Here is a 23647-nt window from a genome sequence, read left to right as displayed (position 1 = left end):
AGATGTAAACTCGGGCACACAGAACCATAATCGTACCGAATTTAACCTACCGCATACACCACCACAAATGCAAGTATATGGGCATTAAAAGACATCCAACGGATGATTAACATCATCAACTTGGATCTGTAGAAACTGATCGCGTTTATGTAAACCTTTAAAATGTAAATTCAGCTGAATTATCATCTATCTCTGCAAAAGCGGCGTAAAGTTAAAACTTTGTAGTTAGTAATACATATGTATGTTTTTCTATATCCAAGAAAGTACGTATGAAACAAAAGGCTTAATCAAATTTATAAAATCAGGCCAGTGTAAGTATACTCTGGAATCGAAGACATGGCCTGGCTTTTGATGAGCCATAAAGAACTCGTTCCAGATTTTACGAGACGCAACTGCTACAGGCTTTAATTAACCATACTTTCATATTGCATTTTTTGTAGTCATAAATAAAGGGGAGCCGGTAATTAATTTAAACGAACCAATTAAACGCAATGTAGCGGCGTAAAAAATTATTGAAAATCAAATTTAAATGGAGTTGTCGTTTATGAAGCTTGTTAAGCTGTCGCAGCGCCACCTGGACCTACAAATTTTTCACTTCGCAAGTTTCTTCTGACAATGTAATTATTGCTTGCCACTTTCACAGGTTCGGGTTAACCCATTAAGGACCAAACGCCGAAATAATTCGCAAAGGTTGCGCAAACGCGACATTATTAGGAGATGCTAATAAAGTAACCTATTATTTTGTCAATGTAAAAAGTAATATAAAGGAAAAATATTAAACTTAATTTAAACTGGGTAAAAGAGGAAACAGTGATGAAAGAAGATATTTTATTCAAATCCTTGGGACTCCTTTCACAATTACTAACCTGCGGACTTTTCATACGAAATTTGAAGGTGCAAAATTTTGCAGCACGCACATAACATGAGAAGATATACGAAATGTTCAAGATATAGTGCTTTTTATAATACTTGTAGATAAAACAATTTTCTGTCGAAGTTCTATTTGTTTAATTATATTCTGAAAAATGTGAGTTTGGATGAAAAATAATCGCAATGCTAAAATACAGAATTCGATAATATAAATTAATTGGAAAAAATTGCAAATGAAATGTTGGTCCTTAACGGATTATTAAGGAAAAGTGAAGCGGCTCTGTGAAAGGGATGGTTTCGAATTAAGAATGAAAATATCTCTCTTTTAATCTAAAGAGAGAGAAGGAAAAAGAAAGAACAACGTCCACCATCAGCAGAAAATTGGAGATGGACCAGAAAGTTTTCACGGCTCCTTATTGTTTCAACGACAATTAGTAGGTTAGGGATGTAGAGGGAGCGTCTGCTTCAGGAAAAAGGCGACTATTGGAAGACGAGGGAGCCACGGTAAACTTTTTCGCCGTGTACTGCCAGAAAATTCGTTCAAAATGGTTTGAATTCTTGTCTCGGAAGACGGACGGTCGACGCGATTTCGGAATACTGATGCGTCACACCGAATATCGAAGGGGATCGGTTGTTTCTCTATTCCTAACCTCTCCCTGTCTCATTCTTATCTTTGTGTTTCACTAGTGGGGCGAAAAAGCGAACGCAGTTCAAACGACATCGTATAACCCACGTAAGAAATATCGCAGAAGATAATAATAGCATGCCAGTTTCGTATGCGTAATACATTTTTATGGCCGTTAATGGTATAGAGCGTAGACTGTCCGCTTAAGATATATGACACTCTAGAACATGGCTTATCTATAGGTTAGGTTTCGATATATATAAGTAAATAGATCGTTCGTATACGGCGTAGAATAACATGTAACGTACACCCACGAAGAAATAGATTAGTTGATGAACATTTTTTACTGTTTGCTAAATAAAAAGCTGATCGGAATGCAGCAGTTTATAAGCCTGTAACAGATAAAATAATCTTAATAACAAATTTTGATTCAAGTCTAACATAACGTTTGAGAAAATAGAGAATATTTCTATGTATACTATGTAGGATAGTAAACACGACGGAATGCACCCGGTGACACTTATTTTTTGACTGTTTGAGAAATGGAAAATTTTTTTTTTATTTATTTATTTAAATTTTACAATTTGTCCAGTGGGACATTTGGTAAAATATTATAGCTTAGTGGTATAATAATATAACATGTGGGTGGCTACCTCTAGCGGGGTACCATCTTCGTGTTTGTTAGGTTATGTCCTTTGTGAGATCTGTTGGGTGCTTCCTTTTTAGTCTTCTTTCTATGCTTGATGTGTTGACCGTTTTCGCTGCCAACCGATTCGGGTGCGTTGCTATTCGAATGGAAAATTAATCGAAATATAGCAGTCTGTAATGGTTTCTTATGGAGGTTAGAATAATCTCAATAAAAAAATGTTGATTTAAGTCTAATATAAAGTTTGAAAAAGTGTATAACTACAGAATATTTCTACGCATGCTATGTATAGTATGTTAGATAGTAAATTCCTTTAATGTCCATCAAGGTAACTAGTAATAATTGCATCGAGAACTCAGTTTATGTACATTCCTGCTGGTTGCAGGCATGCGTGCATTCCTCATTTACAATGTTCATTTGTCATTAACATTTATTACATACACCGTACAATGTGACCGCTGCAATTCAAGTAACTAAATAAATCTTTTATGATTAAAATACAAATTCTAAAACACAATTATACAATTTTCAAAATACATGGCACTCCAACACTAACAAAATACTTATATTACATTGACAATAAATACCAACTCTACCATTTCTATTACTGACTGCAAATTGCACCTAGAATCTTTTTCTATGTGAAACCATGAATGATAAAATTCCTACGGGTAACATACCATAGATGCTATACCTTTTCTGGATCGATCCTACATTCATGGTGTTATATCAGCGTGAAGTTAGGGGGATCATCCTTTATGCAGATTCTTCTATGACATTCGATTCTTCACGATGGAATTCGTTAAAATTCGTTGGATAGAACATCAGAGTGAACGAAAGAGAAAGTCGGTCGGATCTGTGCCAGAAAAATAAAAAATAACGAGGAAGGTTAAGAGGGTGGCCGATAAACGGCGGGAAATGAAACGTCCTCTTTTTCCCTCCGGTTTAACGTCCGCGGAAATGCGCCCTTGAAAGTTTAACTCTCCTCGTTCACCCGTTTATCACGACGACAAACACTCTCCAGCCGCCAAGATTCTTGCCAGCCATTCGATTTTTAGCGGATAAACGGTCCCTTTGGACGCTACACCCCACGACTCATATCTTTTAAGTAGAAGAAGCTTAAGACATTAATTTATTATTTTCTATTCCATTTCTATATCAATAAATAAATATAAAATTATTTTTTTCGAATATTTTGTTTTTTAGTAATAATAAATTGTTATAGCTATATATATATGTAATTTTATAGTTTATAGTTACATATAGTCTTCGACTGTGAGGTTAAGGGAAATTGGAGCAAATGTACTGTATTGGACCAGTGCAATATAAATTAGCAGTTAGATGGACACTGAAGCTAGGGCATAGAATGGGCATAATAGGGCATATTGGATTACGAGGCTAGAAGTCACGTGTCAACTACAGATCGTTTTCCCTAGATAGTAATTTCTTTCTGTAGATAATGTAGCTACAAATAATATTGCAGCATCCCAAGCTTCATTCGACGATATTAACCTCGATGCAATGATCATAGAAATTCCACTTTTCTATGCGATGTATTTTCATAACTATCTGAAATCGAAATTTTGTTTACAAACTAGTGAAAAATAAATAATACCTCGTTTGGAAAATATTACAAATATACAATAAACCAAATTCTACTTTTCCTGTATTCAAGTTATACAGGGTGGTTGGTAAAAAGAAGTCGAAAATATAGAATAAAAATTTTTTAATTTTTTTTTTTAATTTTTCCATCGAGACAACGATCTACAGTGAGATCCGTTATAACGTACCGCACGCGTACCGAGCGAAAATTCAAAGTCGATTTTCTCGAAAACAAAGCCTCAAACGAAAAATTTTTATTCTATATTTTCGACTTCTTTTTTCGCGTAGAATCACCCCCTTTCCGCTCGTACCACCAGTTACCAACCACCCTGTAGATCTGTCCAAAATTTCCAAATTCGCTATTCCTTCTATTATCTCTGTACTATTAAAATCAGTATTCTCCAATACTTGCTACTTCTTAAAAGTATTCTATTTCCTTTAATCCCGTCACAATTCCATTACATTTCATTGCAGACACTCTGAATATTTATTGGATTGAAATTCAAATCCAATATAGCCAATATTCAAAAGGCAAATATAATTCTCCCTGGAATCCAATCAGGATGCTAGGAAAGACTTGGCCAGCACGTTTCCATTGCTCTGTTTACCGTCAACTTGGCAATAGCAGTTATTTTCAAAAGTATCTTCGATGGTAATCGATGCTACGGCGGGGGTAACTTCCTGGGGGTAGAATTTACGGGCAGGGGATCCATTAGAATCCAGTGACTCGCGCGCAACCAAGGAAATACGGAAGGTTGCAGGGTGGAAGCGGCGAATTGCAACCCCTCGCGGCATACGGCGCGCGTTTTCCATCGGGCCAAATAGAATTTGCGGTCACCGTCGTCGTTCCACCCTGCGGAACCTCTACAAATGCTCAGTCTATCTCTTTTCCACTTTCTATTTCGTAGAAATTTCGTCTCTTGTTCCTAGGAAGCCTCTTTCTGCGAATATTCTACCCTCCTTACGGTATTTCTTATTTCTCACAGGTGTTCTGTTTTCTTTGTGCAGGTTTTATGATCCTCTTAAATTGTTTCTTACGTAGATTTTGGTTTTTGTTCGGGTTATTAGATTTTGCCACGTGTAATCACTTATCTATACGCTTTCAGATTAAAGATAATAATACTGAAGGATTTCTTCACACCGTTTTAAACAGAATATACAGGGTGGTTGGTAAATGGTGGTACGAGCGGAAAGGGGGTGGTTCTACGCGAAAAAAGAAGTCGAAAATATAGAATAAAAATTGTTTTTAATTTTTTTTTTTTTAATTTTTTCCATCGAGACAACGATCTACAGTGAAATTCGTTATAACGAGACGTGATAAAGTGCACGCGTACCGAGCGAAAATTCAAAGTCGATTTTCTCGAAAACAAAGCCTCAGACGTAAACTTTTTATTCTATATTTTCGACTTCTTTTTACGCGTAGAATCACCCCCTTTCCGCTTGTACCACCAGTTACCAACCACCCTGTATATACATCTCGTATTATCTGTTACATATTGCATTTATTGTATATATCATATTATATTATTATTATTTATTATATACATATTATATGTACGCATTATGTGTGTGTTTTTTACTTTATTTTAATTATTTTATTCTATATTTTTTATTAAAAAGAATTTATTCTATGTATTTGATTTATTGCTTCTTGATATATCTTGTGAGTTTGATAATAAGGTGAAGTGCAGTTTGGATTGGAATTTGGAAACTTAAACTTTAAGTTGAACGTGTATATCTGGATCTAAGCTTCGTTCAGGTCAATTGAATTTGATGTAGCATGCGCAGGCTTGAACTTAAATTTAAATAGAAGATTTTGAATGTAAATTGACATTTTCGAATTTGAATTTTAAACTGGAAACTTCATTGTATATTTGAAACTAGAAAGTTACATTTGAATGCGAATACATTAAAATATAAATTTGAATATTTTTCTTAAATACGAGTATCATTTTCCAGGTGTTTTTCTCGATATAACGATGACCGTATACTATAAATTAACCAACATATTGCTACCATAATGAAATTCAATCTTCAAGTCTACAGCCCATATTCCAGCACCATTTTCTGGCCGAAATTCCGGCAACTTCTATTTCACTCATAGAAATTCTAAGAGCAGCATCCTGCGGAAATCTCGTCTATTTCTGCAAAATCCTGTCCACGTACCGGTGAATTCTAGGCAATGATCCTGGATTTCGTATATACTTAGATAGAAGTTCCGTGTGTACGGGTTGTGTGCAGAGATTGTCGCAGTATTCGGATGGAAGAAAGAGGAGGCAGCAGGTGGTCCTCGGTTTTACGAGCGGTCGCCAAAGGGCAGTATACCGGATGTCGTTTACATGCGAATCGCTCATCGGGGAGAAACTCTGCCGCGGATAAACTCTGGATTTGCGCGTGCCCGCAATTTATGCTAACTCACTGATTCGACGTCGTTCGTTGAACGCCGATCATGACAAACAAATGGAGGCCGGGCCGCTATCTCCAATTTCATTTCTCTCTTTCACGTTTCATTTCGTTTTTTGTTTTCTTTGTTCAAAGGAGATTGGAATTTTGTTCTATACGCTGATTGGTAAACTGTATTGGTCAAGTTTTTTTTTTCTGATTGAAACAATAGTCTTAATATGTTCAAAATTACATCAATTTTGATACTAAAGTGTTGTATTTTGAATATATATTATAGCTTGGTTATAAGAAGAGTTCTAATAAAATTTTATTCAAACTTAGATTCAAATAGCCAGACTCACATTTAAATATAGATATTATATTATTTCTGATTGAAATTGTAATGGTCGATCCTTTCCCCAAATTGCTTAAGGCTATATCAAATTTTAAATATTATAGTTTGTTTCAAATTTGGAGAGAGAGTTTTAAACAAAGTATCATTCATATTTACATATTCAAGTTCAGATTTAAATTTAAAGATTATATAGACATATTGTTTCTTTAAAATTCAGATAAAAAATCATATGAATTTAGAGTGACTGGGGACAACTTATAAACCTATAAGTTCAATGTATTATAATATACATATATATACCTGAATGTATATATTCAATCTGAAGTTCAAGTTTCCAAATTCTAATTTAAATTCCACCTCATGCTGTCATCCATTCCACAAGCCACGCCCACAGGACCACTTCTCATTGTCAGTCTCCCTAATAAACAAATTTCCACATCTTGGACAGCGCCTTAGTCTTTGCTCTAGACAAACGTCCTTAAATTCCCCTAGGAATCTGCAGAACATTCACTATCCATCATACAGCCACTTTCCACGTAAGAAAAATCATCAATTCTATCATCTCAATCGACAAGCGTCCCGATCTCGTTATGGACATCTACCCACTTTTTTATGGAAGATGAACTTTTTTATGGGGCTTTTGAATTTCAAAAGCTTTACATAACCAAGGAATCGCCCCGACGTCGCGACGCCTCTTCAGGAGTCAGGGGTTGATACGTTAGACGCGAGCTCATCAAGAAAACGAGTACCCATCGTGAATACTGATGTGCCACGATCGCGGGGGTAGCTTCTACCCGCCCCCATAATTCCCAGTCTGTCCACCGGTAGCTAGGTTCAGTGAAGTCGGCTACGATTCTTCCTATTTTCCACGGAAGATGAGTTCGTTTCCCTCGTACGATCACTCGTATTGTATTCCAATATTCAAACCGCCTTTGCGATCGTTATCTGAAAATGGAAGACACGAATAATGTTGGAAAGTGGGGAGACAGGTTTTCTTCAGGGAGTTTGCATGATCCGACAGGGATTATCGGAATATAAGATAGGGAATATGAAATGGGGGTATATTTTCGTGTATGGAATTTGATTGGAATGATTGATTTTGTTCTAGATATTTTGTTGTTGGGCATTTGTAACGCAAAAATTTGGATTTGGGGTTCCCAGTATCATGTGGTAGAATTTTGTGATATAATTGTAAAATAATAAAATTGGAATTGCGTTGAAGTTTAGTTTCGTGTAGCTTTATTTTTTAAGATTTTATTTCTTATTTATTTAGTTACCAGTTATTCTAGTTTATTGGTTATTTTATTTTATTACTACATATATTACTGTATTATTTAAATACGAGTAATATTTTAGTATTGTATTCTTTTACCATATCATATGGGTAACAAACATAAGACACATATAATAGAATACTTACAAATAAGAGGAACCTAGACGAAAAGCTTTAATTTAATGTATATTCTTTATTCTGCTCTTTAGAGAAGTGAAAATGTTACTAGCTAAAATACTAAAAAGTTACTAACTAAAATAACATCTTTAAAGTACTATATACAATTATAACCTTCTACGACATGTGAGAATTAAATGAAAAAGATTTCACAAATATTAAATTACACAATGTAAAAATATATAAAGAATGACTACATATTTAAATGAATTGTATGGAAGTGTTCAAATGAGAGCGGCAGACGCATTCATGTAACAGGTATAAAGGCTAAAAACCGACAATATATTATGGTAGAGGAAGGTGGACCGGAAAGAGGCAGCGTGGTCGCGCGGCAGCCGCCACGTGCTTCGAGTCGAGTAGTGGCGAACAGCACCGAACATGGCCGAACGCGAGATTTCATGTCAGAACCCAGTGTCGGAATGCTTTGCTCTCAGTCGTAGGCGCGTGCCACGTACCGCCGTGTCACCAAGTGTGGGTGTTTATTCGTTTTCCTCGTTTTGACATATCTCTTCGTGCCGCTACTCGCGTGTTACTCTATTTAACAAATCGTCGACAAATATCGATATAATTTACCACCAACTGTATATTCATCGATTTATCCAATTAATTTATATAATTTAAGTTTAGCTCAAATACAAACTTTTTCGTAATCTATAAGCCGGCATGAGTTTATGACATCATCATTGGTGAAATAGTGATTAAGTGGTTAAATAATATCGAACTAGCGACTCGAAAATTTATCGAATGACGAATTTCAAAGATTGAGTGACGTGCAGTGTCACGTGAAGCGAAATGAAGAATCGCTTAAGAATGTACCGGTGGCAACAACAACGACACATCAGATAAGAGGTAAGCTGAGAAAGAACTGGTAAAGTAATGTTTCGCAAACTGGCCATGGTTTAAGACTTGTTTGGCCAGTTATTCGAAGCGGTATATTTTTAGGAACCTTTTTAGGAACTGCTTAAGAATCTTTTTATGAATTTTCTTCCAGCACATATTGAGATATGGATAGATGAGATATTTCTTTATTTTACATACACAACACTAGGCTTTTCTACTACGAAATTTTACAAGTCAGTTTTACCAATTACCAATGACACCCTATTGCATTACAATAACAATTTCAGTCACAAATCAAAAGCAACCATACAACTAAGATTTTAAAGTTATAAAATTTTATAACGTACAATCCTCAATTTATTATTTGTCAATTATTACTTATTATTATTACGTACTAAATTATTGTTTTAGAGGAGAACTCGAAGGTTCATTCTTAGAAATATGCTTTAAGAATTGTGGTGGGGATAGCGACGGTTGGTTAATAAAGTAAAATCCAATTCACTTAAGGCGACATAGTTGTATAATATTACTTTTTCTGAGGAGTCATTTTTGTGTATCACTTCGAGATCTCACTCTGTTCGTCGAAAGGAATACTCCGTGATTCTCATTTGATTTATTGCGACGACGGCCGACTTCGCTGTGACAAGAAACGCGGAACGGAAATTGAAACGGAACGATGACAGAGAGAACGACAGTCTTTGAAGATGCGCCAATTAGGGGGCAAGTTTTCGAGTTTGTCCGCACGAAATGCCAAGGACCGTTACTTAGTGGTGCAGCTCTTTTCAACGCATTTCGCGTTGCGATTTTTAATTAGCTCCCGGTCGACACTAGAGATTAAAGTACCGCGGCATGCATATTCACTGTTGCGGTTAAGTCGTTGGTGTTTCGTCCGTTGGAAAATACTGTGATTCGCGCGGCACGGTGTTTTGAGGTTATGAGTGGAAGAAATAATTTTTCTCATGCGGAACGAGTGAAAAGTTCAAAGTTAAAAAACTAAATTACGAAGGACAAAAGGAGAAAATTCTGTTAAGTAACAATATTTCATTTCTTTATGGTCATATTCGGCTTGCATGTGTAATTATTAATATAACTGATATGTATCTGATTTTGGGATGGTGAAAATGTTTTGTACAATGATTTGCAACTACATTCGTGAACTGTAACCAATTAGTACACTACCGAGACTGTTTGCATTTTTCTAAAAGTTGATTCTTTATTTTATTTGTCTTTGCTCATAAATTTGTAGTAGATACTACTATGTTACGTTTAATTCTTTTATATCATTTTATTTTTAGACTTATCTTTCAGCTAGAATTAACTGTTATACTCCTCAGGCTATTTACATTTTTCTTGAAATTAATCCATTGTTACTCATTTCTATTTAACCATAAATTCATAATATATATTCATAGTAATCTCTAATAACTATGTTATTCTCATAATTTCCGTAAACTTCGCTTTAAAACATATATATGTCAATATATACAATAGTTCCTGATTTTAGGTTATCTTTGCTTGTCTTAATCCTGGTGAAACTACCCTGGCAGGTTCGAAAAATGTTCCAACGGTTGAACCACGTCGGTTGAAGACAAATTCCGGGCGAGCTTTACGAAAAGAGGGATCCTTATCAGGGACCTGATCACGACGAACCTCATCCAAGTTGCCGTGAGCATGCAATACGAATCTCCTTAGATCTCTTGCGCTTCAGCCTATCTCTCCCGGCGTTTACCCGAAAGGGATTACTTTCCCATTAGGATCTTGTCTTTCGAGGACAAATAGTCGAAACTCGAGCCGGTGCTACTGTCCAAGCCGCCACGGTGATTTTTCCCCGAGGTGGATCCTCTTATCAGGGACCCGGCAGAGGCCCTCTTTTTTTCTTCAATTTTTACCTCTACCAGCAGGGTTACCTAATACTTCAAAGTGCGCTTACTTCTCTGCCATTACTACTTTACAAGCCCTTTTTTATCTTCTGTTTTTATTTGTTTTTATAACAAAGAATAAATTAAAAGTAGGTTAGAAATTCAATAGAGAATAAATTAAAAATTAGAAATACAATAAGAGATACTTAGGGGGCCAAAAGATGTATACACATTTCAACAAAAGAAATTCCATCATTCAATCCAACCTCTGTTAACCCTTTGCAGTCGAGGACTTTTTCGGTCTGGCGAAGCTACTACTTTGGATGATTTAGCGTATACGTGACGCGTGTCCTCCAGCTAGCGTAAAATTAATTTTGTAATATTAATTTCTGTATTTTTTTTTTTGTATGATAATTTATAAAGCATTCACTAAGGTGCATTCTTGAATATCATTGATCTCATTTTTCAACAGTTCAAAATAAAGTCCATCTTTATTTGAGTTAATTTTACTTCCGAAAACCAGTTTTTAGGGTTTCTAAGCTATAATACTCTTGCCATGACCGTCGAATCCGAACTAACATTGGAGACGTTGTCGGAACCATAGTTTCGGAGAGATATGGGATTAAATATTTTATCTCTCTTTTAAAGTCTAACACTTTACACTTTCTAACAAAGAACATAAAGAGCTAAGAAACCAATTTACGAAATAATATTGCACTTTCAACAATTGGAGATGTCGCCTCTCGCTCGCCACTGGAGTTGTAGCACGGAACGCCGTGTTGACTGAGAGTCGCCCCTCAAATCCAAAGGGTTAAAGTGTGTATGTATTTTCTTGGCTCCTTCATAAATTAAAAATTAGGAATTTGATTAAACGTAAAATAAAAGCTATGTTCAGTATTGGAAATAGATCATAAATAAAGTGACAGTTCAGATAAATAAATGACAAAGTTAATTGGGTTATTTTCTCTTCAATTTATCCAAATAATTTTCTTCTTTTTTATCAACTTGTATTTTTCATTCAAAAAGTACCCATAACAGACGTCATTTTTCCGTTTCGTACTACATATTCGATGTCAAACTGCATCTCTCCTCTCTTTTCTTTCACACCATGTACTCCCCACTCTCTACGGCTACAACGTCGGAAATAATAGGCGTCTCATCAGTCGGAAATGAATGCTTTAGATTACCGCGATAAGCTAGTAAGCGTGAAGCGTGCCTTTAGCTGCAATGCCAACCTCTGACGGTAGGGCCCTCTGTGCGGTTGACGACTTCGTAACCTGAAGATTCGTCAATGTCAGACCCCATTAGCAGCAGCCCTTCGTCTACTGTCGACTCGTTAATTCCTTCGTACGGTAAATACGGTGTAAACGTATATATACGCGATACGTATGTCCTTACAATTATACATAGAACACTGGAAATATCGGTTTAATGGGTTTAACCTAAAATTGTAGTTCAAATTCCATAAATTCAACTATGAATATTTTTTCTCTGCATAAATTATAGATATATTTATTCAGTAATATATAGTCTTGTAAGTTGGAAGCAAACCCAGAATTGAATTTGGATTCTGATGCAAATAGATGTAATCTATCTTTGTTATATTTCATCTATAATCTATACTACGAACAAAATTTGAAAAATGTATTCTTCTGTAGAATATTTCAAAGCAGGCGACGAATGTCTACACATGACAGCACACTGTAAGACAGAATGAAATAAAACAAAACCATAACGAAACATACAATGGCTACAAAAAGTATTTGTACATACCCTTATTTTTGAATGAAGCATTCTTTTGTCAGGTTCTATATCTCATTCCATTTTCATTCAGTTATTACATTTCTGTAGTCACGTAAAAGTACATAGTACCAACTGATATGAAACTTATTATATTTGGACTTGATTAATTAATATATAAATGCTATAATAAATACAACGATCTATACATATTTTTTATAGCCACTGCAGGTCATCATATAACAACAATGCCATCTATCGGCTATCCGCCACATTTTCATGCAATTATACCCTAGCTTAACATCAAAACATCAGTAATGGACAACAAACCACCGACGAATAAGAATTTATGTAAATACGGTCCATGTTTTTGGTTAACGCGCAGAGTGGGAAATAACAGCGTGGAGGTTGGCGTCCATCGCTTGTCGCTCGCTCGCGAGATAAAGGTTAATTTAACACCGCGTCGTGCTAATGCTGCAATGTACAACGATGCTAACGTTAAACACGCATCGTAAGTCCGTTTCCACGCGAAATCGTAAAGTCAGTGGGGGAAGCACCGTCTACGTTGCATTTTCGACCGTTTTTCAACAGTGCTTACAATGTATTACGAAGATAAGAGCCTCCTCGATTAAACCTGAATTCTGAGGTATCATGCTTCGACGATTCCCGCGCTACTCGAAGATTTACGCGGTACGGAGAATATCCGGCTTGCTTATCGCGTTAAGTAAATCGTTTTGTGGTTACCTTTCGATTTACGTTTACGTTTGCGTACTGCGGAACACCGTTGATACGCTTGGCGAATCGAAAAACTGGAATTAACGTGGAATCTTAATCTTAATCATCTTAATGGAATATAGTAATAATCCCTTTTTGTAGAGTGAATTAAGTGTGAAGTGAAACTTGATATCATTTATAGGTTATAGTAACTAAATAAATCAATAGAAAAAATATTTGATGCATATTTGACAGGTTTGGTCTGAATATTAATCGTGCATTCCGATTGGTTGATATTTCTTTTTCCTGTTAATGATTGGTTCAAAAGATTCTAATTATTACGGAGACTTGTAATGATGGAATGTATTTATGATTAACATATGTATGATCCTATTATTGTTCTTACATAAATTACATAAAATTTAAGAAGGTTAAATGGTGTCCAGGTCATTAGGAATAACGAGAGGAGAATATACTTTCAAGAATTAATGTACATAAAAATCAGTGTATACGCATAAAATTTAGAACAGTTGGTAAGAACATTCGCTGGCGAAGTAGTTTTATACCTGCGTGTTCTCAACGCAATGCAATTTATAGCTCGCTATGACACGCGTTGATTTATCATAAATGTAAACCGTTTCTTGCCCGTTCGCTTTGTCATACGCTTTTAATTGCTGCTTTTAATGATCGTCATGGTTGTACCTTAAAACCGGCGTTCTGGTAATAAACCTTTTTCTGTATCCGGTGCAATGTTTGGTCGAGATCTAGAATCGAGATCTAGAAACTTCTTGAGGTTATAAAATTATGTTAATAAATCTTCTGGTTCTTTTTCTCTTCTTTTAAATGTATTTACAACTTCTATTTCCGTATTATTATGAATTGATTTTATGTTGGGATTATGGTTACAAAAGTTCCATTGAAAATACTGATCCAACTTTTGATGACTTTTGAATTCGATACATTCACAACTTAAGCGATCTAATCATGTGTTATAAATTTTGTTGAACTATTTTCACCGCTAATTTTCAGTATTTGCAACTCTAGACTATGACCGTCTACAACCTTCAGTAACCTTTGTCTCACCTTTCAGAACTTAGTAAATGTTATCTCCCTAAAGATAAACTAGTACGATAAGCATAACACGATACTAAATATTACAACCTAACCTTACCAACACTAACCTATAAATATCGTAGAAATGTAAACCTTTAAGGTTAGAAACTTCACATCGATCTTTACCAAATATTTCACTATCACTATCGCTCACACTATCACTAAACACTAATTTATTCCTTCGAAAGTACCATATAAATCTTCCAAATTTACATTTTCCTCGAATTTCGATAGACGAGCATCGAACACCACTTACGCGTAACGAATGGGAAAAGTTTTTTCGATTCCATTGTGAAAGAGAAAGCGATAAGGCCGAGGAAAAAAGAACGTGAAATTAACAACGGACTCGTTATTTGAGAGGAAAAGGTGCAAGGGACACGTCTGAAACCCTCGAGACCAGATTAGACACGGCTCAGTGGAAATGAAGAAGGAAAAGAAATATATGGCGTCAAATATTTAACTTAGTGTGTTGTACCATCGAAATTGGGACAAAGAGAGGGGAGGTTGAATTGTGGAGGGTGTTAAGATTTGCAGGAAAAGAGATTCGTTAAAGATCGTTTACGATCGACAAATACAAGGGATCCAATTACTAATGACCAAGTGCTTAAACCAAGATGGCTGTTTGAAGCATTGACTATATGTATGTATACAATGACTCATACTATTTCCTGTCTTCAGTATTGCTTGCATAGGATTAGAAACATATGGTTATGTCGATATCTAATTTGTTGCGTAGATCAGCTTTCTAAATATTAAAGAAGAATAGAAACCACTTGATCCATATTTGACAGATATTGGATCAAATATCGTTCGAGCGATCTGATTGGTCGATGCTTGCTCATTGGTGACTAATTTAAAGAATTCTAATTCTTATGAAGTATATATAAAATCTTTACTATGTTGGAATTTATTTGCAATTAATACATACGATGTCGAGGTTGGTGAAATTACTCTTCGTTGATTTGGGACAACCATTTAAAAATCAACGAAGAACTTAATGGTGCGCCGATGTCACATTTTTTTTCATCTTCATTTGATGATAACTTTTTCTCACAGGGTAGACAAATGAAAATTTTGTTCGGACGAACTTGGACAGATTGTGCCCTCGGACAAACGAATACTTTTTGCTGTTTTTTTTAAATTTGCATTTGATAGTGCTTCATCGTCCTACGGTCTTGTTAAACCAAAATTTTTCTTTCCAAAAGACAAAACTCCCTAAGGGCAAGGCAAGTAACATCTATGCGCATGGCACATACGTAGTAAGTTTCGAGTATCGACCTTCGATGCAACGACAACCCTTCCTTACGGTGCATCAATTCGCCTCGATGTTCTCCACCCAAGCACGAACGACGTTTCATGAACCGTGAGTTACGAGGATAAGAGAAAGTTGCGCGCGAGGCGCGACGCTTGAAAATATGGCGGGACCGCGTTTATATGCCGCACAAGGAGATTCCATGCGAGAAAGGGGTCTGCCATGCCGGCGAGTCTGAAACCTTTTAAAAATATCCAACGGCCGAAACGAATGGCACAGCACGGCGAGACGACCGAAATAGAAAGTCGAACTGGGCGATCTCGCCATCTGGCTAGTTCTTTTTTAAGTTAGTACTTGAAGTCTGTGTCTGGTGTTCTCTCTCTCTCTCTTTCTTTCTCTTTCTTTCTCTTTCTATCTCTCTCTATATATATATGTATATATTTTATTTTATTTATTAAAAACAATATGAAATATATATACAAGGTGTCACATAATATTTGAGGGATATTAATACTAATTTATAGAATCGATTTCAGACATCAAGACAATGAGAAAACTTGAGAAATATTTTTTTTTTTTTTATTTATTTGTTGAAATTACAATCAATTCTCGCGTTGAGAATTTTCAGTAATTTTTCTGGCGTGGCGCAGTGACATGGCTGTTTATTTACAATAAGTTAATACTATTATAGATAGGTATAATTTAAAGTATTATAAGTAAGTGCATATGCTTAGTTTGGATAATTAAATGAATCTGACGTTTAGATCTAGCGGGTAGTGCCTCTTCAGCCTGCGAGTCTGGTCCGTCGTATCGTTTTGAGAAATATGAATTATAAATGAGATAGAGAGAAATGTCCATCAGCTAATTAATACTCATTTCTGGTGTAAAGTACTATTTTTTATAACATGAAAAATAATCCGTAAATAACATTTCTATTGTTTTAATGTCTGAGATCGATTTTATATAAAAATATTCACCACATATTTCACGAAACTCTGCAAAATATTCAAATTATTTGGAACAGTGTAACTAAACGGTGAAGTTGTATAGTCGAATGTAGATAATAAATAAAATTACATAATTTGTAACAAATCACATAATCTTATAAAGACTTAATAATAAACGTTAGGAGATTGTTAAAATTATTGAAAGAATATTTTTATTATATATTTTTTTCACGACTTAAGAAAAGAATGATCCTAGATAAAAGTGACAACCTCACAATAAATCCATGCTACTTGTACGAAAATGTGCCTTCTTCCCTACGTCAGAGGAATGTGCCACGAGGCATAAAGAAAAACGAGCAGGGCGTGTATTCGAAGGATTTCGATTCCCCGCCAGATTTCGTTGTCACTGGCCAAGCTTCTCTTGATTTCTCGATTTCCCTCCACGACACCTTCGCGCACCAGGGTAAATATTTGATGTGATTTTTCTTCTTTCTAACCCATCCCCTCTCCAATCTTGACGCGTTCATCCACAACCATCAGATTCGTACCCTTGTTACTTAGTTCCTTCCTTTTCTCCTATCTTTCTCTTATTTTTCCCTTCGAGTTGGCACGTTTTCAATGATAATCCCTTACTACCCCCCGTTTGTTAAACTTTTAGGACCATTGTTCTCCGTACCCTGCATTTCTTTCTTTCTTTTAGGATTCAGAGGGAATTCTTTTTGATCGTTAATAATTTATCTTTTTAAGTATGATTTTATACTTTTAAGGGGGTATTCTGGTCTAGAAATTTGAAAAAAATCGAAAATTTTTTTCTTCACATTTCCAAAGTTTAGACATTTAAGAATATGCCCCTAAAAGGATTTTTCGAAATTTCAATTATTTTATGGTTACAGCCATTTTTGTGACGCAGCATCTGCTTCGGTCCGACCGGAACAAATGAACAGTAGACGGTAGACGTTGTCCGAGTAAACTTGTCTCAAAACTTTAAACGCGTTTTTCTCGAAACTACTTTTTTTCGAGTTGGCGTTCACGATATCTCAAGTTCTAACGAACCGATTTATTTAAAATTTGGTCTGAATATTCCTTATATACTCCTCTATCGTCCGGACCACGCTCAGCTCAAAATCTTTAATATTACTATTTTTTTAAACGTTCGGAATTGTCAAAGAAACGTGCGAAATAAGAAATTTTTTTTCAAACGGCCGTCATTTTGTGAAAAAATGTTGCATTGACTTTTCCAAGATTCAGACGATAGCGGCATCCATACTAATTAAGAATCTGTTCGCTTTCTTTGTTTCAAATGACCAGAAGGGTTGATATCATGCACGCCACGACACTCCATTTTTTTGGCAGCACCCACTTTGCCAGCTCGTAACTTTTTAAATATTGAGTTTTTTTTCAGTGAATTTTTTACGTAATCTCGAAATATCAATAAACAAACGCTAAAAAGGAGGATAGCAAAAATATTTTTTGTTTCGCTTGTACAGAGCTTCAAAAATCGCCCGAAATTCATGCCTCTAGACCAGAATACCCCCTTAAATAAGTTTCGCTACATTCAACAAATGCAAGTTTATGTTCTATGAGCATAACTAAGGAAGTGAATATAAAACCCAGGCTGAGAAGGAAAACAATCCGCTAATTGTTCAGAGCAATATATTCATATATTTTGGTTATTCACAATCATTAGTGTCGATTAAAGTCTAAAACCTATACCAAAGGTATGCAAATGAGAAGTATATGAAAAATTATATATATAGTCAAGGACAAATATAAGTTTTTAGAGAAATACTAAAACTTCCAAAAATCTATAAAATTTGTATTTGAAATTTCCATCTGAAACGACCAAAGTAATCCTCCTCGAAATTCTCACAATTTATAATATTTTTCTTCCAAATTGTCAAAGTTCGTAGAATTTTCATCTGTAATTACCAAAGCCTATAGCATTGCCATTTAAAGCTCTCAAAGTCTTTCAAACTTCCCCTAAAATTTCCCAATTTTTTAATATTTCCAATCTAAAAAACTACTAAAAACTACAAATTCTGCATCCCAGCGAGAATTCACCGCCTCCCATTTACTCGTTTCCTCTCTTGTACATTTTCTCGCACATCCATCTATTCAGACACGCATTCCGCCCCTTTTTGTCATTGCCTTTTTTGCGAAGACTTGGATAGTTTCAAATCACGATGGGGGGCGTGTTTGCATCGCACTCGATGAAAATACCGCCTTAACCGTTTCGAGGGTTGTAAAAATGTGTGGGGGTGTCGCGTGCGCACATGGTACACGCATCATCGCGGTAGGAAAGGGTTTCTTCTGTATGTTTATCTACCCTCCTGCCTACTATACAACTGCACGATAAGAGCTACGATTCTCGCTTCAACCGCACAGATAACACAACTAAAAGAAAAAGAGAAGAGAAGAAAAGACAAAGAGCTTTATGATCTCCGTGGAATTCTCGTCGATGGAAGAAAAAAAATAGAGGGTAGTTCTGGAGGCAGTTTTTCTTGTAATCCTAGAATCTTTCTTGAATTAGTCAGTCAGCTTTTAGCATAAAATTGTTGATTAGACTTTTGTAGTCTTCAGAGCGATTTGCATGATGCGGAGCAATTTGAATAGATATGTACGTAAGGCAAAGGGGTTTTACCAAAGTGTTTTATGTACTTTGTGTGTTTATAAACGTGTATAGGGTGTAAAAAGTAGCAGGAGTAATAAAATGAAAAAAGAGAATCTCGTTTAAGAAATTCCAGATACCCTTAATCTTAATTTGAATCTTAATGGAATTTTGATTGATATGACTGTTATAATTGCTATATAATTCTTTGTACCATTTACGTACACAGTAAAATATTATTTCACGAATTTTAGTCGACTTTTTCAATTACCCTTTTTTTACCATTATAAGAATTAATTGTTTAAATTAGTCGTCTATATCTTTTCGGTTACCTCTCGTCCCGTCTTCTATCGTTAAAACATTTCTTAAGTTTGATAAAAATATTTTTGAAAGAAGCTTCAATTATTGATTGAAACTTAACTATTTATCATTATTTTAAATAGTTCAAGAATTTTGCTTGACACGTGTGATTTCTCATTTTAATTGTATAGCAAAGTTCTTTTTTAAATATTTGGATCTTCAGGATTTTTTCTTTTTTTTTTTTTTTTTTTTTTGGAGCGATCAGTAGTGAAAATTAGAAAAGAGGCAAAGAAAGACGGGAAATTTGGTTGACTAAGCAAACGTTTAGATAAATCAATAAAGCAGCTTTCTTCCGGGGCGTTCGAACCCACAAAAATCGCCCCTGTACAACCCTTCCCTTGGAACATCGTACTGCACGCGATCCTATCGGCGAGAACCGACAAACGCTTTATTTGTGGTGATCGGATAACACTTGTGAACAGACGAAGAAAAAAGATCGTATTGCTAAATCAGCGACTTCCTGTTTTCGTTCTTCACCTGGAAGCTTTCATGCGTTTCGAAGAACATGCGATTCACGCTAATATACAAAATCGATAGCCTTAATGAGAGGTTATGTTTCCACCATATTGGAATGTAAAATGAAATTAAAGAGCATTTAGGGAAGAAAGTTTTACTTACTTTTTTTTTTTTTTTATGAAATTCTTAGTACTATCGAATAATGTAATTAATATCGAAGGATTCATTTTGTTCATTCTTGCTACGGTTTTTAAGCTATTGTGTTATTTCAGCCGTTTATTATGAGAATGGGGTTAGGTAACTACATGGGGGGGGGGGTAACTACATTTTCTTTAACACTTTGCAGACTGGAGACGCGAATTCGCGTCTTTTATTTCCCAACTTTTGGCGACGGGAGATGCAAAGTCACGTCTTATATATTTCATGCGGTATCCTATGAAAATGTTAACTACTGTTAAATAAAACAGTAAAAAAGAAACAGTGGATGCTATAAGTGAAATGTTATGAATGTATTTTTACATTATATGCTGAATATATTGAATATATTTTTAATTGTTTTTAAGTATATTTCTTTTATATTTAAATAGAATTTAGTAGAATAATAAATTTTGCTCGGTACCTCTCCATCGGGGAAATTGTTTTCTAACATATTGCACTAAGAAGCTTTACTAGAAGTATCGTTGATTTTAAATAAAATATTACGCTTGTTAAAAGCTGCGCGGAAAGTTCGTTTCGATTTTTAGGGAATTTGATCAACATGAAAAATCATATTGAAAAGCTTTACGCGAAAAAACTTGAGACCTTCTGGAAGGATGGAATATTCAAATTGCGTGAAAGATGGAGAAAGCTTGGGAACAAACTTTTTTTTTTTTATTTATTTATTTTACAATTTTATAATTTGTCCAGTAGGACATTTGGTAAAATATTATAGTGCTAATATAACATGTGGGTGGCTACCCCCAGCGGCGTACCATCATTGTGTTGGGGAACAAACTGGCACCTATACAGAGTGGTTGGTAACTGGTATTACAAGCGGAAAGGAGGTGATTCTACGCGAAAAAAGAAGTCGAAAATATAGAATAAAAATTTTTCGTTTGAGGCTTTGTTTTCGAGAAAATCGACTTTGAATTTTCGCTCGGTACGCGTGCGGTACGTTATAACGGGTCTCACTGTAGATCGTTGTCTCGATGGAAAAATTAAAAAAAAATTTTTATTCTATATTTTCGACTTCTTTTTTCGCGTAGAATCACCCCCTTTCTGCTTGTACCATCAGTTACCAACCACCCTGTATAATTCAATAAATGTATATCGAATCTTTCTGATTACTCAAAAAATACGCGGAAATTCAGGCTATGGCTTGTCAGAGCACATACAGTCCTCAAAGTGCTAACAATGAGATATCTAAGAATTCGCATCTCATACAATTAAAAAATACATATAAACAAAAAGTTGTATGAATATGTATATGCTAGAAGTTTTAATCGTGTTTTGTAGATTTTTAAAACATCTAAGCTTATTATACAACGATTCTTGTAAGAATACAGTACAGAAGAAGAACGTGAGGAGTTGCCTGACTTTCGTAATTAATGGATTATGAAAATCGTAAACAACAATTTCTTTATTTTTGAGATATTGTTCTTACTATTATTTTGTATCTGTTCGGGATTTTGAGTGACCGTCCGTTTATGGCTCGGACGGGCCCTATCCTTTCTTTGAGAAGTTCCGAAGTACCTGTCCTGCCCGAGCTGTAAACCTAATGACTCAGAGATCAGGGAAAACTCCTGGAAAAAATCCCAGAGGAAAAATCCTGGAAAAAATCCCAGGGGCAAACCCGATCGGGGAGGCACGATGGACGGACAAGACCCAACGGCTGGTGGGGAGAATCGACAACATACTAGGAGAGTCATCGTCAGAACATCGTACCGTGCGGGTGAAATACTAGAGTCATCAACTGAGCGAGTGAAATACTTCAGTCTCAACAAGACCTTACCACCGTCGTGTTCATAACAGCAAACTTTACCTTTATACAACAAGGGCAAATAAAGTGCTAAATTACGCTAACACTCAATCTACTAAACCTCCTCCGCCTTGAGTGTTAAGTCATTCAAAGTACGCGATATCGACCGATCGGTTTGACCTGTCTGGTCTTTAGTTGATAAATCGCAACATTATCATAAACGTCAATTTAATGTCAACTTGAAACGTCGCCCTCGTCTATAATTCCGTTTCTTTCGATTCGATTAAAACACCTATTTTCTTTACCTAACTCGCTATCCTCTTCCGATTTTAAGATTCTTCACTTATTTATATTAATGTGTTTTATTTCTAAAATATAAAATAATACTAATCTTAAAATTTAAATTAAGAAATAAAATTAGAATTAAAATTCGAAATATAAAAGTGTTACCTGTACTAATAACCTATATCAGTATATGGTGTTAACACAATTTAAAACAATAAATCATTCAAAATGACTAAAATTTACATATCAACCGAGAGAACATAACATATGGAGCTGTTCCACTTTCACAGCAAATAACCACATTTTCCATTTACCAACCGAATTTATAATGACCTACTTTATGTAGCATATACTTAAAATCTGGATGTTAATTTGGTAGTAAACTATAATTTCGTGTTTAATAAAACGAGGTGAAATCAAATTTTTTTTCAGAGATGGAATTGCTTGCCCTACTTTCATAATAAACGACAATGCAATTTTGCAAAGTTATTTTCTTGTATTTATATCTATTGTAGAGCGTATATTTAAACCTTATATTTCGTTTTAATCCTTTCAAATTTCTTCATCCTAATCGTGCACGTAGTACAGTTTCTTCTGGTTCCCTTCTAGTCATTTAAATTAAAAATTTTGATCTGTGTCATAAATGAAAAGAACCTTAGGAAGTAGTTTGAGTGTTTCTTAACTTGATATAAGCATTCACATAACACAACTAACATAATATTTTTTATGTGCAATAATTTACTTGCTATGAATTGTTGCAAAGTCTACAATATTATATACAGGGTGGCTGGTAACTGGCGGTACAAGCGGAAAGGGGGTGATTCTACGCGAAAAAAGAAGTCGAAAATATAGAATAAAAATTTTTTTTTTTAATTTTTCCATCGAGACAACGATCTACAGTGAGACCCGTTATAACGAGACGCGATAAAGTGCACGCGTACCGAGCGAAAATTCAAAGTCGATCTTCTCGAAAACAAAGCCTCAAACGAAAAATGTTTATTCTATATTTCCGACTTCTTTTTTCGCGTAGAATCACCCCCTTTCCGCTTGTACCGCCAGTTATCAACCACCCTGTACTTTCAATAGTTTTCATAAATAAGAAGACATAAGTTTCCATAATTATTATTTTAATTTAATTATTTCAATTATTTATTTATTAAAAAATATGTATTTTATTTTTTTCAAAACCACCGAGATTCAATCGCTAGCCTCAGTTATTTTTCCCATAATTTTTTCATCACAACGAAGATATTTAAAAAGATGCTTATCGAAAATGGACGATAAAAAATGGTTTACCACCGATAAGCAGATTTTCCAATCAGTAACATATAATATGGATACGTTTTGATCGAAATCGTGCACCAGATGCGAAACGCGTCGCATCTCCGCCCGCAACCCTACAACAAGGTGGTAGAGGGTTGGAACGCGGTTCTCTACATCAAATTTTCTCCTCCCGAGGAGGGCCCCATGTGTCGCGATCTGCGTATGCAAAACGGTAATCGAAATTCGCGTTGCGTACTCACGTGGGTAACGACACTCTGGAGAGAACGATGTCGAACGACAGGCTCGCGGTTCGATTCGAGGCG

At 35.3% G+C, this 23647-nt stretch overlaps 1 protein-coding gene and 1 long non-coding RNA gene across 2 annotated transcripts in view; one reads left to right on the top strand and one right to left on the bottom strand.

The window, feature by feature from the left end:
* Positions 1 to 23647, top strand: part of LOC117233761 (prickle planar cell polarity protein 3-like) — a 115615-nt gene that overhangs the window by 43690 nt on the left and 48278 nt on the right. The window lies entirely within an intron of this gene.
* Positions 11562 to 12464, bottom strand: LOC117233766. The gene is made up of 2 exons (XR_004493395.1): positions 12403 to 12464; positions 11562 to 12330 (listed from the first exon to the last, which is right to left on the bottom strand). It is a non-coding gene; the product is annotated as an uncharacterized LOC117233766 (long non-coding RNA).

This window comes from Bombus vosnesenskii, unplaced genomic scaffold (assembly GCF_011952255.1).
Source record: "Bombus vosnesenskii isolate JDL3184/JDL3185 unplaced genomic scaffold, Bvos_JDL3184-5_v1.1 scf7180000013299, whole genome shotgun sequence".
Taxonomy (NCBI): Eukaryota; Metazoa; Arthropoda; class Insecta; order Hymenoptera; family Apidae; genus Bombus; species Bombus vosnesenskii.
The sequence above is the reverse complement of the archived record's forward strand: the minus strand, read 5'-3'. Positions and strand labels throughout refer to the sequence as shown.